The following is a 13739-nucleotide window of genomic DNA, read 5'->3' as shown; positions in this document are numbered from 1 at the left end:
TTCACCCCACCCCTCCCCCACGCAGACAGGAGTAAGAGTTAATACATCACCTACTTCCCAAAGTTCTTTACATTATTTCATGTAAGGCAATAAACTGCTTCCATCTCAAATTTCGAATTACAATAGAATTTACTAAAAAAGACTAAAAAAATCCCGGAAAAGAAGATTTATCCTAATGTGATTTGTGCAGATTCAATAAAGTGCAAATTCTTACTCATCTTCAATCTCTACTTTGAGTTTGAATCCAGACATGGAGAGGGTCCCAGATTTTCATACCTTTATTACACGGATTCCTCCCTTTTCGCCTATATATGGCTGTTTCTAGACATTGCTAACTACTTACCAAGCCATTGTTGAAATGTCGGTGCATTAGCACACACCCAGGCAGTCGCGATACACATTCGTAAAACCGCCATAGAAATAAAAATCAGTTCATGCCCTGCCCTACGCCGATTAGTCTCAAAAGTCCTGAGCAGGATTACACACTCAGGGCCTGATTCTGATGCGGGTTGGAAATGCTTCCCGACCGAATCGGGTTGGAAATGGTTTCCGACCCACTCGTATCGGGAGAGTTCGACCGACCAAGTACGATGCATCCGGATGCTTCCAGATACGATTTGGTTGAGCACATGTTCCTAACCGCATCAGAATCAGGCCCTGGGTGGGAATGCTTTCCAACCCGCATCAGAATCAGGCCCTGGGTGGGAATGCTTTCCAACCCGCATCAGAATCAGGCCCTGGGTGGGAAAGCTTTCCTAACCGCATCAGAATCAGGCCCTGGGTGGGAATGCTTTCCAACCCGCATCAGAATCCGGCCCTGGGTGGGAATGCTTTCCAACCCGCATCAGAATCAGGCCCTGGGTGGGAAAGCTTTCCAACCCGCATCAGAATCAGGCCCTGGGTGGGAATGCTTTCCAAACCGCATCAGAATCAGGCCCTGGGTGGGAATGCTTTCCAACCCGCATCAGAATCAGGCCCGGGGTGGGAATGCTTTCCAACCCGCATCAGAATCAGCCCCTATGTGTTATTTCAGTTTTTAACACTTCTGATAAAAACGTTATGATATCTTTATTACATTTCTGCAAAACCTGACATGATGCAAAAATATGAACCCTCTCTGCATTACAGAGTGCACAGCGAGGACAACATGTTCCCTTCCCTTAACCCCTTTTCGAGATTTTGTCAGGTGTATAATACAAAAAGAAACACGTTTTATTAAACTGTGCCTGTGACCTAGCAGACATAAAAAATGTCTCGTCGGACAGCCCTACCTTCACCTTTCATTTTTTGGAGGTTTGTCCATAGCTGCTTACTCTACTTTGGGTTATCCTTTCAATAATTTAAACTTTCCCAAATTTAGCCTGTTCCCGTCCTTTCCGTTCAAGAAGATCTCTCATTTGAATTTAAAAAAATCCAGCAAATTCAAAGTAAAATCTTCTTTCAGTTCTTCGAAGGATCGAAGACCAGTGGGGGAAAAGAAACAGCCAATTCTAATTACACCCGCTCACTTGCATTTTCCCATACAAGTGTCTCTAAATACTTCTGGGAGTGTAAAATTAGTATTTACGGGTGTGTGGAATGATAATCTACCAATGCCACATGCTCTCAGCATGGCACTGCATTCTTTAAAAACACTCAAGATGGTCTTGAGCCGGACTTTCTTGCAGTAGCTGTCATGCAACTGATGCCACCGACAGCCACTGGTTTCTTTCCCTAATGTAAGTCCAAAGGGGGAGGGGATCTTATCCTTCTGCCCATTGTCCATCATCATTCTTTAGCTCACTCCGCCACCCCAGTGCAGACATGGCCATATGCAAATCAGTCTGACCCTGTGCCTCATGGGAACAGTCCAGCCCGAACTGCCAAGCCATGTCTTCCCTGGACTGGAAACAAGCATCCTGTGACCGGTTTCTGGCTAATCAGCCGTCATCAGCCATGCTAGCTTGAATTCAGTGGCAAAGTGAGCACGGGAGCCACGTCTGGGCATACCATGCCAACTTACTGCCAAAAAAGCAATACCAAAAGGGATGATGGAAGGAGTGTTGAACATTGCAAGCACTCACCCCCAGTCAACTGATCTGGGTTTAATCCAACATCATTCTTTAGCTCACTCCGCCACCCCAGTTTAGACATGGCCATATGCCCTGAAGGCATGCCAAAGGCAAGCCAGTCTGCGCCCATCCATGCAAGGACGATGCCCAGTGACAGGAACCCTGGTCTTGTCCATTCCCACTACTACCTACTGCGACCCTCCGTGCCCTCAACCCCAGCCACCCTTCCACAAGCTGGTGCCTCACTGCCCCACACAACATCGAGGGAGCCTTATCTTGCGCTTCCTGCAAATTCTCATGCACCTACCCACACCCAACACTCACCGCATCCACACCAGCAGCACCCAAAACCCCACTCTCTCGTAAAGGCTGAGTCCGGCCTACACTTGGGAGAGAGTGAAACCCCTGGTAAGGGCTGAGTCCGGCCTCCACTTGGGTGATAGTGAAACCCCTGGTAAGGGCTGAGTCCGGCCCCCACTCGGGAGAGAGTAAAACCCTTGGTAAGGGCTGAGTCCGGCCTCCACTTGGGAGAGAGTGAAACCCCTGGTAAGGGCTGAGTCCGGCCTCCACTCGGGAGAGAGTGAAACCCCTGGTAAGGGCTGAGTCCGGCCTCCACTCGGGAGAGAGTGAAACCCCTGGTAAGGGCTGAGTCCGGCCTCCACTCGGGAGAGAGTAAAACCCCTGGTAAGGGCTGAGTTGGTTGAACTTTTTAGCGTTTCAAGTCTCATCATAATTTTGGTTCTAACTCGAAGGAATAGACTAAATGTAACCTGATTTCTTGCGCTACCAGTCAAGACAATTAGTAGTTGAAACAATTCCAGGGAAGGCAGCTCCACAGAGACAAACCCGTTTGGCTGAAGAATAAAGAACATGATTCATGAATATTATTGTTCAGTTCATATAACTTTCTATCACAGCCAGATGACTTAACCAGGGGTGTTGAACTATTGAAGGAGAGGGAGAGAAATGTTTAATGAAACTCTTTAGGGAATGTATCCTTGTAGCAGTGTCTAGGATAGCTCGCAGCCCGGTGGCAGAGGGCTCGCGCGCATCTGCTGGAGCGCTGATATTTTATTTTAAAACCCTGGTCTCTTAGGCTGAATACGAGCAATTTTACCCCTATTTCTTGCCTCATTCGTCCTGCTGACTACAAGCAGCGACAACGCTTTTAACCTTCCCTCAGTGGCCCTGCTGACGACTAGCCGCCACACTCACCTTCACAGTCCGCCTGAAGCCAGTAATCCGCCGTGGGCTGACCGCTTAACGGCGACCCCGGCGACTGCGGGCGCCATCTTGGGTTGGGTTGTCGGCCTGATCCATCCTAGCCACACCCCCCTAGTCACACTGCTACTTAGGACCCTCCTCCCCTCCTCACCAGCGATAGCTCGCAACCCGGTGGCAAAGGGCTCGCGCGCATCTGCTGGAGCGCTGATATTTTATTTTAAAACCCTGGTCTCTTAGGCTGAATACGAGCAATTTTACCCCTATTTCTTGCCTCATTCGTCCTGCTGACTACAAGCAGCGACAACGCTTTTAACCTTCCCTCAGTGGCCCTGCTGACGACTAGCCGCCACACTCACCTTCACAGTCCGCCTGAAGCCAGTAACCCGCCGTGGGCTGACCGCTTAACGGCGACCCCGGCGACTGCGGGCGCCATCTTGGGTTGGGTTGTCGGCCTGATCCATCCTAGCCACACCCCCCTAGTCACACTGCTACTTAGGACCCTCCTCCCCTCCTCACCAGCGATAGCTCGCAGCCCGGTGGCAGAGGGCTCGCGCGCATCTGCTGGAGCGCTGATATTTTATTTTAAAACCCTGGTCTCTTAGGCTGAATACGAGCAATTTTACCCCTATTTCTTGCCTCATTCGTCCTGCTGACTACAAGCAGCGACAACGCTTTTAACCTTCCCTCAGTGGCCCTGCTGACAACTAGCCGCCACACTCACCTTCACAGTCCGCCTGAAGCCAGTAACCCGCCGTGGGCTGACCGCTTAACGGCGACCCCGGCGACTGCGGGCGCCATCTTGGGTTGGGTTGTCGGCCTGATCCATCCTAGCCACACCCCCCTAGTCACACTGCTACTTAGGACCCTCCTCCCCTCCTCACCAGCGATAGCTCGCAGCCCGGTGGCAGAGGGCTCGCGCGCATCTGCTGGAGCGCTGATATTTTATTTTAAAACCCTGGTCTCTTAGGCTGAATACGAGCAAGTTTACCCCTATTTCTTGCCTCATTCGTCCTGCTGACTACAAGCAGCGACAACGCTTTTAACCTTCCCTCAGTGGCCCTGCTGACGACTAGCCGCCACACTCACCTTCACAGTCCGCCTGAAGCCAGTAAACCGCCGTGGGCTGACTGCTTAACGGCGACCCCGGCGACTGCGGGCGCCATCTTGGGTTGGGTTGTCGGCCTGATCCATCCTAGCCACACCCCCCTAGTCACACTGCTACTTAGGACCCTCCTCCCCTCCTCACCAGCGATAGCTCGCAGCCCGGTGGCAGAGGGCTCGCGCGCATCTGCTGGAGCGCTGATATTTTATTTTAAAACCCTGGTCTCTTAGGCTGAATACGAGCAATTTTACCCCTATTTCTTGCCTCATTCGTCCTGCTGACTACAAGCAGCGACAACGCTTTTAACCTTCCCTCAGTGGCCCTGCTGACAACTAGCCGCCACACTCACCTTCACAGTCCGCCTGAAGCCAGTAACCCGCCGTGGGCTGACCGCTTAACGGCGACCCCGGCGACTGCGGGCGCCATCTTGGGTTGGGTTGTCGGCCTGATCCATCCTAGCCACACCCCCCTAGTCACACTGCTACTTAGGACCCTCCTCCCCTCCTCACCAGCGATAGCTCGCAGCCCGGTGGCAGAGGGCTCGCGCGCATCTGCTGGAGCGCTGATATTTTATTTTAAAACCCTGGTCTCTTAGGCTGAATACGAGCAATTTTACCCCTATTTCTTGCCTCATTCGTCCTGCTGACTACAAGCAGCGACAACGCTTTTAACCTTCCCTCAGTGGCCCTGCTGACGACTAGCCGCCACACTCACCTTCACAGTCCGCCTGAAGCCAGTAACCCGCCGTGGGCTGACCGCTTAACGGCGACCCCGGCGACTGCGGGCGCCATCTTGGGTTGGGTTGTCGGCCTGATCCATCCTAGCCACACCCCCCTAGTCACACTGCTACTTAGGACCCTCCTCCCCTCCTCACCAGCGATAGCTCGCAGCCCGGTGGCAGAGGGCTCGCGCGCATCTGCTGGAGCGCTGATATTTTATTTTAAAACCCTGGTCTCTTAGGCTGAATACGAGCAAGTTTACCCCTATTTCTTGCCTCATTCGTCCTGCTGACTACAAGCAGCGACAACGCTTTTAACCTTCCCTCAGTGGCCCTGCTGACGACTAGCCGCCACACTCACCTTCACAGTCCGCCTGAAGCCAGTAACCCGCCGTGGGCTGACTGCTTAACGGCGACCCCGGCGACTGCGGGCGCCATCTTGGGTTGGGTTGTCGGCCTGATCCATCCTAGCCACACACCCCTAGTCACACTGCTACTTAGGACCCTCCTCACCAGCGATAGCTCGCAGCCCGGTGGCAGAGGGCTCGCGCGCATCTGCTGGAGCGCTGATATTTTATTTTAAAACCCTGGTCTCTTAGGCTGAATACGAGCAATTTTACCCCTATTTCTTGCCTCATTCGTCCTGCTGACTACAAGCAGCGACAACGCTTTTAACCTTCCCTCAGTGGCCCTGCTGACAACTAGCCGCCACACTCACCTTCACAGTCCGCCTGAAGCCAGTAACCCGCCGTGGGCTGACCGCTTAACGGCGACCCCGGCGACTGCGGGCGCCATCTTGGGTTGGGTTGTCGGCCTGATCCATCCTAGCCACACCCCCCTAGTCACACTGCTACTTAAACGACCACTATGCGTCAGAGCAGCGGACGAGCGCAGCGGGCGCGTCGTAGGCGCGCCGGAGTCACGCCAGAGTTAAGCCCGTCTGCGCCCGTTTGCGGCTGGCCGGGGCCCGGGACCGGCCATTATGCCCATCCACCCATCATGTACTCTTCCACGACCATTCTCTCCCTCTGGCACCCACGCCCCCCCCCTCTTACAGTGCGAGAGCGTATTGCCTCTCTTGACCTACGTAATTCCTCTGCCGTACTCTTACGGCCTAGCGAGCTATTGCAACAGCCGTCCGATGTTTCCTCATTCCCCACCCGTCTGCTACCTAAGCACGGTCCCGTGTCCCCTCGCACTCTGGGTACCCCCCTGCCTACCACCACAGCGATCCTCCTCAACACTAGGTCTGCCGCTGGGCACCATCTCGAGTTATTCCATCTGCTTGACTCCCGCCAGCCAGACCTACTATTCCTTACGGAAACATGGTTCAGGGACGACTCCCTTCCGAGCCTCTTGTCCATGCTGCCCTCCACTTACTCTGCCATCAGAATGGATCGCCCTGGGGGAAAAACTGGGGGAGGCGTTGCTCTGATCACCCGTACAGATTTCCACTTCCAGACACTACCTTCCCTTCCTATTCCCGCCGTGGACTGTCTAGTAGTCCGTTCCTCCTCTTTTGGGGTTCCTCTGACTTGTGTGCTCATCTACCGGCCGCCCCAACCCACCCCCGATTTTCTTTCCTCTATTGAGGACCTTTTGGCCACTCTAGTAGTGAACAACTCCGCAATTCTGGTGCTTGGGGACCTGAACTACTGGCCGAACGACCCAGCTGAAGATCTAAGATCCAAGGAGTTCACGGCCCTGCTCACCAGTCTCAACTTTCTTCCCCAACTCAGTATGCCTACCCATACCAAAGGCCATCAATTAGATCAAATCTGGACCCTTAATATCCCCATCAACTCCCCCACCATCTCACCCTGTTCCTGGTCAGACCACTCTCTTATTTCTTTTGCAGTAGCCCTTGGACGGCCGCCTAAACCCCCCCCCGCCTAGAAACATCTGGGCCAGAAAGTGGGATAAGGCTGACCTCCCCGCGATCTGCTCTTCCCTTGCAGCTTCCAGCCCCGAGCTCGGCGGCCTACCCCTCTCCACTCAGCTCACAGCCATTAACACCTGGCTGTCAAACGCGTGCAACACTACTCTCCCCCTTAAGAGAGTGGCCATCAAACGTGCCCATGCGGCCAACAGATGGTTTACCCCTTCCCTTAGAGCTAAAAAACTTGCGACACGCAGAGCCGAACGAGCGTGGCGGCGTTCCTACTGCCCCTCTCTTAAAATAAGCTACTGCTCGGTACTCAACGAATATAAAAGGGATATACTAAAAGCTAAAGCTGAGTACTTTTCCGGCAGAATCCTGGCAGCAGAAAACCAATCTAAAGAAATATTCGCCACAGTCCATGAGCTCGCTGCCCCTGACAGGGCGACTCCTAAAATTCCCCCATCCCAAACCCTCTGTAACTCCCTTAATTCCTTCTTTATTGAGAAGGTAGCCCTCATTAAGGCCAACATCCCTTCATCACTCCCGGTACCACTTGCTGCTCACTCCCCCTCCTCTGTCTTACCCCTTACCCATTTCCCCCCTTTGACACGAGATACTCTCCTCCCCTTACTGGCCCAGGTAAAATCGGGCTCCCCCCAGGACATTGGTCCTGCTTTTGCCCTGAAAGAGTTTTTTTCCAACTGTTGCTCCCCTCCACTTACTTTAATTAATCACTCCCTTACAACTGGCACTGTCCCCCATGCTTACAAACCGGCAGTCATCATTCCGATTCTGAAAAAGGCAGGCACTGATCCCTCCCTGCCTGCTAACTACCGTCCCATCTCCCTCCTTCCCTATCTGGCCAAGGTCTCAGAGGCCCATGTCACCAGGACCCTGAGTTCCTTCGTGGAATCGACTGGCCGCCTCTCTCCCCGCCAGGCGGGCTTTCGCCCACTGCACTCTACCGAGAAGGTAGTTGTGTCGGTGATGGACAAACTGAGGGAAGGCATTGACACCGGCCGCCCCCAGGCCCTGGTCCTGTTAGATCTGTCCGCCGCATTCGACACGGTGGACCATGGCATTCTGTTGACCCGTGTCGAAGCGGCGGGCATCGAGGGCATGGCCCTGACCTGGCTCCGATCTTTTCTAACAGACAGAGAGCAGGCCGTCCATCTAGCCAACTTCGCTGCTCCACCCCGGAGAGTGACCTGTGGTGTTCCCCAGGGTTCCTCCTTGTCTCCTTTGTTGTTTAATTTATACATCTCACCCCTCATTTTTTCTTTACAGCAGATGGAGGTCTCGGTGTTCAACTACGCCGATGACCTCCAACTTATCTTTAACCTTTCCTGCTCCCCCACCTCTGCCCTGAACTTCCAAAGGGTCATGCTTTTCATTCAAGGATGGATGAACTGCAACCACCTTAAATTAAACCCCGACAAGACCGAATTGGTCTTGACGGGTGGTGGCTGCAGTCCCTGGTCCCCCGCTTTTTGGCCCCTTTCCCTTGGCCCCCCTCCCCTCCCAGTTCCCAAAGTTAAAACCCTGGGCATCTTCATCAATCCCCAGCTCACTCTTCACGCACAGATAAACTCAGTGGTGTCGGCTTGTTTTTTTTCCCTCCGCACCATCCGTAAGGTCGCCCGATTCTTTTCTATCACCGCACTCAAGCTCATCCTCATGGCCATGGTGCAATCGCGCCTTGACTATGGGAATGTGATCTACAATGGCGCCCCGGCCTACCTGATCCGCCGGCTCCAATTGATACAAAATCAGGCGGCCCGCCTGATTTATGGTCTCTCTAAATCCAACCATGTGACCCCTCTGTTGCAGTCTTTGCATTGGCTACCGGTGAGGGAGAGGGCCCTATTTAAACTGGGCTGCATCACGTATCAGGCTAGGGCCGGGACCGCCCCCGCTTTCCTCTGTGAAGCCATCTTACCCTACCTCCCGACCAGAGAGCTCCGCTCCACTCACCACGCTCTCCTGTCAGTCCCCCGTTTTAGGAAGCAGAAGTCCGGAGGGGCCAGATTCGCGGTGCTGGCTCCATCGTTTTGGAACTCGCTTCCTCTTGCACTTAGGACCTCATCGTCCTATCTGGAATTCCGTAAACTACTCAAGACGTTTTTGTTTTCCAGATCTGTAGCACCTTAGTTCCTTGTCTTGCCTCCACCGATACACTGCTATCCAGCGCCATGAAACCGTCCCGGTAAAAGTGCGCTTAAGAAATATTTTAAAATTCAAATTCAAATTCAAATCAGGTGTAGCTAAGGTGTTAAAAGGTTAGCGTTGAACAAGTGGCTTCACCTGATCCCCTTTATCTTGCAGCCTAATTTTAAGAGAGCCAGTATAGAAACAGAAAACCTGTATTTTCAGTATATTCGAGTGACAATTTCACCTCGAAATCGTCATTTACCTTCTGAACCCTTAGTTGCATGTTGCCCTTTTCATAGGCCTTAATCCAGTCGAATTTGATTCCACAAGGACACGTACTCCTTAATCGACTTCTTCCTGACCTCAGTACAAGTTAGAACCATTGCCCCAGGCCGAGCTCGTTAGGTCAGTTCCCTCCCAGTGGCCAAGCAAGATAGTATCTAGGCCCAAACGGCCATAAAGCCATTTCAGCACGCACACCTGCCATATCTCGCTCACATCTTTCTTCTTTCCTTTGCCTCACTTATTTTATGGTGGGGAGGTGACCATTTTTATTAGGGGTCCAGCGATATCTGATGAAATGTTGGGCCTTGCCGGATGATTTGTTATGGGCATCACAACGTGAAATATGTACATGTCATCATGACTCTGCTTTCTTTTTGTAATCAGTAACCATAAATGAAATACCGCGCACCCAAGGAATGTTTCGCCAAAGGGCAAATGTTATGTATAAGAAGAGAAGCCTAACTTTGTGAAAGGGTGCAGTCTCCTGAATATACTGGCATTGTACTTCTAGGACCCTGTCACCTTGGTTGCAGCCAATAAACTAATCTTTGACTTCACCTAGAAGACTCTGAAGTTTCTGTGGGTCTGACTCAGGAGAACCCGAGGTCTTTGGTGTGTTGATCCCCTGGCACCGCTGAGTTACCGGTTCGGTACCGGTCCCTAAAAACCCAGTACCTCATTTGGCGCCCAACGTGGGGCCATTCCAGTGGTACCAATCAGCCTGAAGATCGTGAGGAGCTTCGTGTGAAAATTCCGGAGGAGGGCCCACCACCTCATCGACCCCTGCATGTCGACGTGGTCCGAAGGTCTTTACTGCGAGGTTCCCCGCTTCCCGACGGCTACAAGGACTGCTGCCCTGGCTATCGCACTGATGTTGGACCCTTGACATTTTCGGTAGAGCGAAACGCTGAGACGAGTCTTCTGGTGAAGCCATCGATAATTTTCAGTTAAGTATAAGTGGAGCGTCTCCTAGTCCTTAGTTGGACTTACTTTGTATATCTTAGAGATACATAAAGGTTTTTTATTGGTTCTTGCAAGTACCATAACCGAAGGACTCGTGTTTTCACGAGCAATATCGTAATCGATAACTCCTTTGAAGTTTTGGAACTAGACTAGAGAGAAAGGATGCCTAGTCTTAGACTCGGGAATTTGTTTTGTCTTGGTAATAATAATAGGGACTCCCGATTGGAGGACTCATGTCCGGTTCCTCCAGTTGGAACTCCGACTTACGAGCTATACGCTAAACATGGGGTAGGCCCCATCGTTTACAACGAGGTATGGATTAAATACACTAGGAAAGATGGTGTTTTAAAATGGCCCCAATATGGTAGCTTTGATTCTGAAATCTTAGACAACCTTGAAGTTAAACTCTTCAAAAAGAAAGCCCGGCCGGCGATGTTTGACTCTTTCCGCATATGGCGCAAAGAAGCCAAACAAAAAGAGATTAAATTAGCTAAGAAAAATAAGAGAGAAGAGGGACTTTCAGTAATGCAAGCTGCCGTGCAGTTTAAAGATAATGAGGAAGAGCAGATAAATGAACAATTGCACAGGCAACGTAAAATGGCAATAGATAAGTGTTATCCAGTTTTGCCGTCTCTTCAGCAAGGGAAAGCAAAAGAGCGTGAAAAAGACCAATTAATGTCGCAATTGTTAACCTCGCCACCGCCCTATGCGCAGAATGCTACCGCACCCCCGCAACCTTTAGTTGCACAAGCTGCGCCTCTGGCTTTTCCACAGCACCCACCAGCTGTTCTTCAACTGGCTCCTACTTCTTCGGTGCAGCCTCCTCTAGGCCCACCGACCAATTCTGTTGCTCCTGTGTTTTCTACGATCTTGCCTACTGTACTTTCTACAAATGCCCCTTCTATGATTTTGCCTAGTACCACATCTATTATTCCTCATACCTCTTCTGTCATCTCTGCATCCGCTTTACCTCACCCCGTTCTTTCATCTGTTTGTTCTTCCGTTTCACCTTCCCTTCGGCAGAAAATGGCCAGTACTGTTACTAATCTTCTTTTACCACTTTTCGGGTCGCCTGCTACGACCCCTAACATAGGAAAAAGACAGTTGCGAAGTCAACTGCCCGATTATCAAGAGAGAGATTCCCTGAATAATTTAGCTCGGAAATGGGTCATGGACACTGCAAAATATGATTTACAGTCTGTCATGGAAGTTTTCCATCAATGGGAAACAGCGACACAGAGATATGTGTTCGAACAGATGTGTGTTTTTCTTTGCGAAGATTTAGAAGACAATGATCAGGATTGCCTCCCACAAGAGATGTGTCGTATAAGGTTTCATTTTAGTCTGGGTATGATTGTAGGTCCCGATGTGGAAGAAGCAGTTGAAATGCTATTATCACATCGAAGTAAGGGAAGTAGTTCTGGGTCACCATCAGAATCTAGTGCATCTAGTAGGAAAAAGGCACGACAATACCCTATGAGAGAAGTTCCCCCACAGTGGAGAGAGGGTGACGCGACAGCTGTCCCACCTGTCCTGCCCCACTTTCACCGAGTATGGGTACATGTTCCATGGAAGCGAGCTGAAGTTTTAGCACTCAAACAAACACTACCAGATCCGCGTAAAAATCCTGCAGGGTACTATAAAGAATTGTCGCAAACTGCTGGATCATGTATTATGAATTTAGCCGATATCGATATGTTATTCGGGAACGTCGTTCCACAGCCTTTATGGGGAAAAATTCGTCATGAAGATCATGACCAGGAATTAGGTGACACGTGGGCTAATATTACTGTTGCAGATGCACGACAAGTTGGTGGTGCAAAACCTGAGCCCCTGATAGCGGAACTACCTGGTAGGATAATAGATTACATGAAGACAATAATGCCTGCGATACGTGTAAATTGGGATAAGTTATCTGCATGCAAGCAAAAGAAAGAAGAAACTGTGTCAGATTTCTTCACCAGATTTGAAGAAACATTCATTGACCACAGCGGTCAAGATATGACCACAGAAGGTGGTCAGAGATTGTTCGTCGATAAATTTGTGCACAATCTGCTTCCAGACTTGTGTAGAAAATTGAAAGATTCAGAAAGCTCTTGGGCAGTCTCATCTTCAGCCCAGATATTAGCTACCGCACAATACTATGAGAATAGAGACAAGGATGAGAAAGATAAAGTAGAGAAGAAAACTAGAGAACTCAAAACGAAGGTTTTGCTACAGCAAGCATATCCTCCACGTGGTGGTGGTAACATAAATAATAATGGTCCGAATCACTACCGGAACACTTTTCAGCAACCGCAGAGAAACCTGCAGAGATTCGATTACAATCAAAACCGCGTAGGTCCCAATCAGTGTTTATACTGCAAACAAGAAGGTCATTACAAATATGACTGTCCTGCCCTGCCGCAACGTACGAACGAGTTTTCTGGTGTACGAGGCCGTGGTAGTCAGCAAGCGCCTAGAGGTAGAGGGCGTGGAAACACCCCTCAGGACGCACGTCCCCCTCCACCACAAAACTCTATGAACAGGTTTGACCAGCAAAATAACGTATCTGACAGGACAGCTCAATACTACGTCGATGAGTATTACACAGAAAATGAGCAGTGGGAGAATAACGATTGCTAGGACAGCCTTAGACGAAGAGAGGGAGTTGTTTCAGTTCCAGTAGATCAGAGTGGACCTTACGTTGAGGTGATTACATCGGGTGTGTCAGAACCTTTTCTGTTGGATACTGGTGCTACAAAGAGTTCTATTATGCACTCCAAACTCCCTGTCGCACCTTTGTCTGGCGAAATGAACGTTTCCGTAGGTTTTTCTGGCGCCCCGGTTAGAAATCCGATTTCTGACCCTTTATCTCTTTCTGTTGGTCCTTGTGAATTCGAAGCACCCCTTATTTTGACAACAGGTTGTGGTGAAAATTTGCTAGGATTAGATTTGCTAAAAAGATTGTATGCGACTTTGTACTGTTCTCCCTCAGGAGTACAACTGACTTTAGGTAAGAAAGTGGTCTCTCCCATGTATTTGTCGAGAAATACGCTTCCAACAGAATTGACACTTCTTCCGGATATTCTTTGGGCTACTGGTCCGAATGATGTAGGTCTTTTAGAAATTCCGCCATATGTTGTAACATTGAAGTCGAATGTCAAAATGCCACGAATTCCCCAATACCGAATATCGAATGAGGGCGAAAAAACTTTGCTAGCGATTGTTTACGAGTTGATTGAGAAAGACGTAATAGAGGAAACACGAGGAAATGTTTGCAATAGTCCTGTTCTGCCTGTTTTAAAACGAACTGACCCTTCTCAGCCACCTGTGTATAGATTTGTGATTGATCTTAGGGAAGTAAATAAGATAGTGGTGCCA

General features: G+C 50.4%; 1 protein-coding gene across 1 annotated transcript in view; it reads right to left on the bottom strand.

The window, feature by feature from the left end:
* Positions 1-13739, bottom strand: part of LOC144758683 (uncharacterized) — an 86674-nt gene that overhangs the window by 40841 nt on the left and 32094 nt on the right. The gene's annotated exons all lie outside the window — the stretch shown is intronic.

This window comes from Lissotriton helveticus, chromosome 1_1 (genome assembly GCF_964261635.1).
Source record: "Lissotriton helveticus chromosome 1_1, aLisHel1.1, whole genome shotgun sequence".
NCBI classification, from domain to species: domain Eukaryota; kingdom Metazoa; phylum Chordata; class Amphibia; order Caudata; family Salamandridae; genus Lissotriton; species Lissotriton helveticus.
The sequence above is the reverse complement of the archived record's forward strand: the minus strand, read 5'-3'. Positions and strand labels throughout refer to the sequence as shown.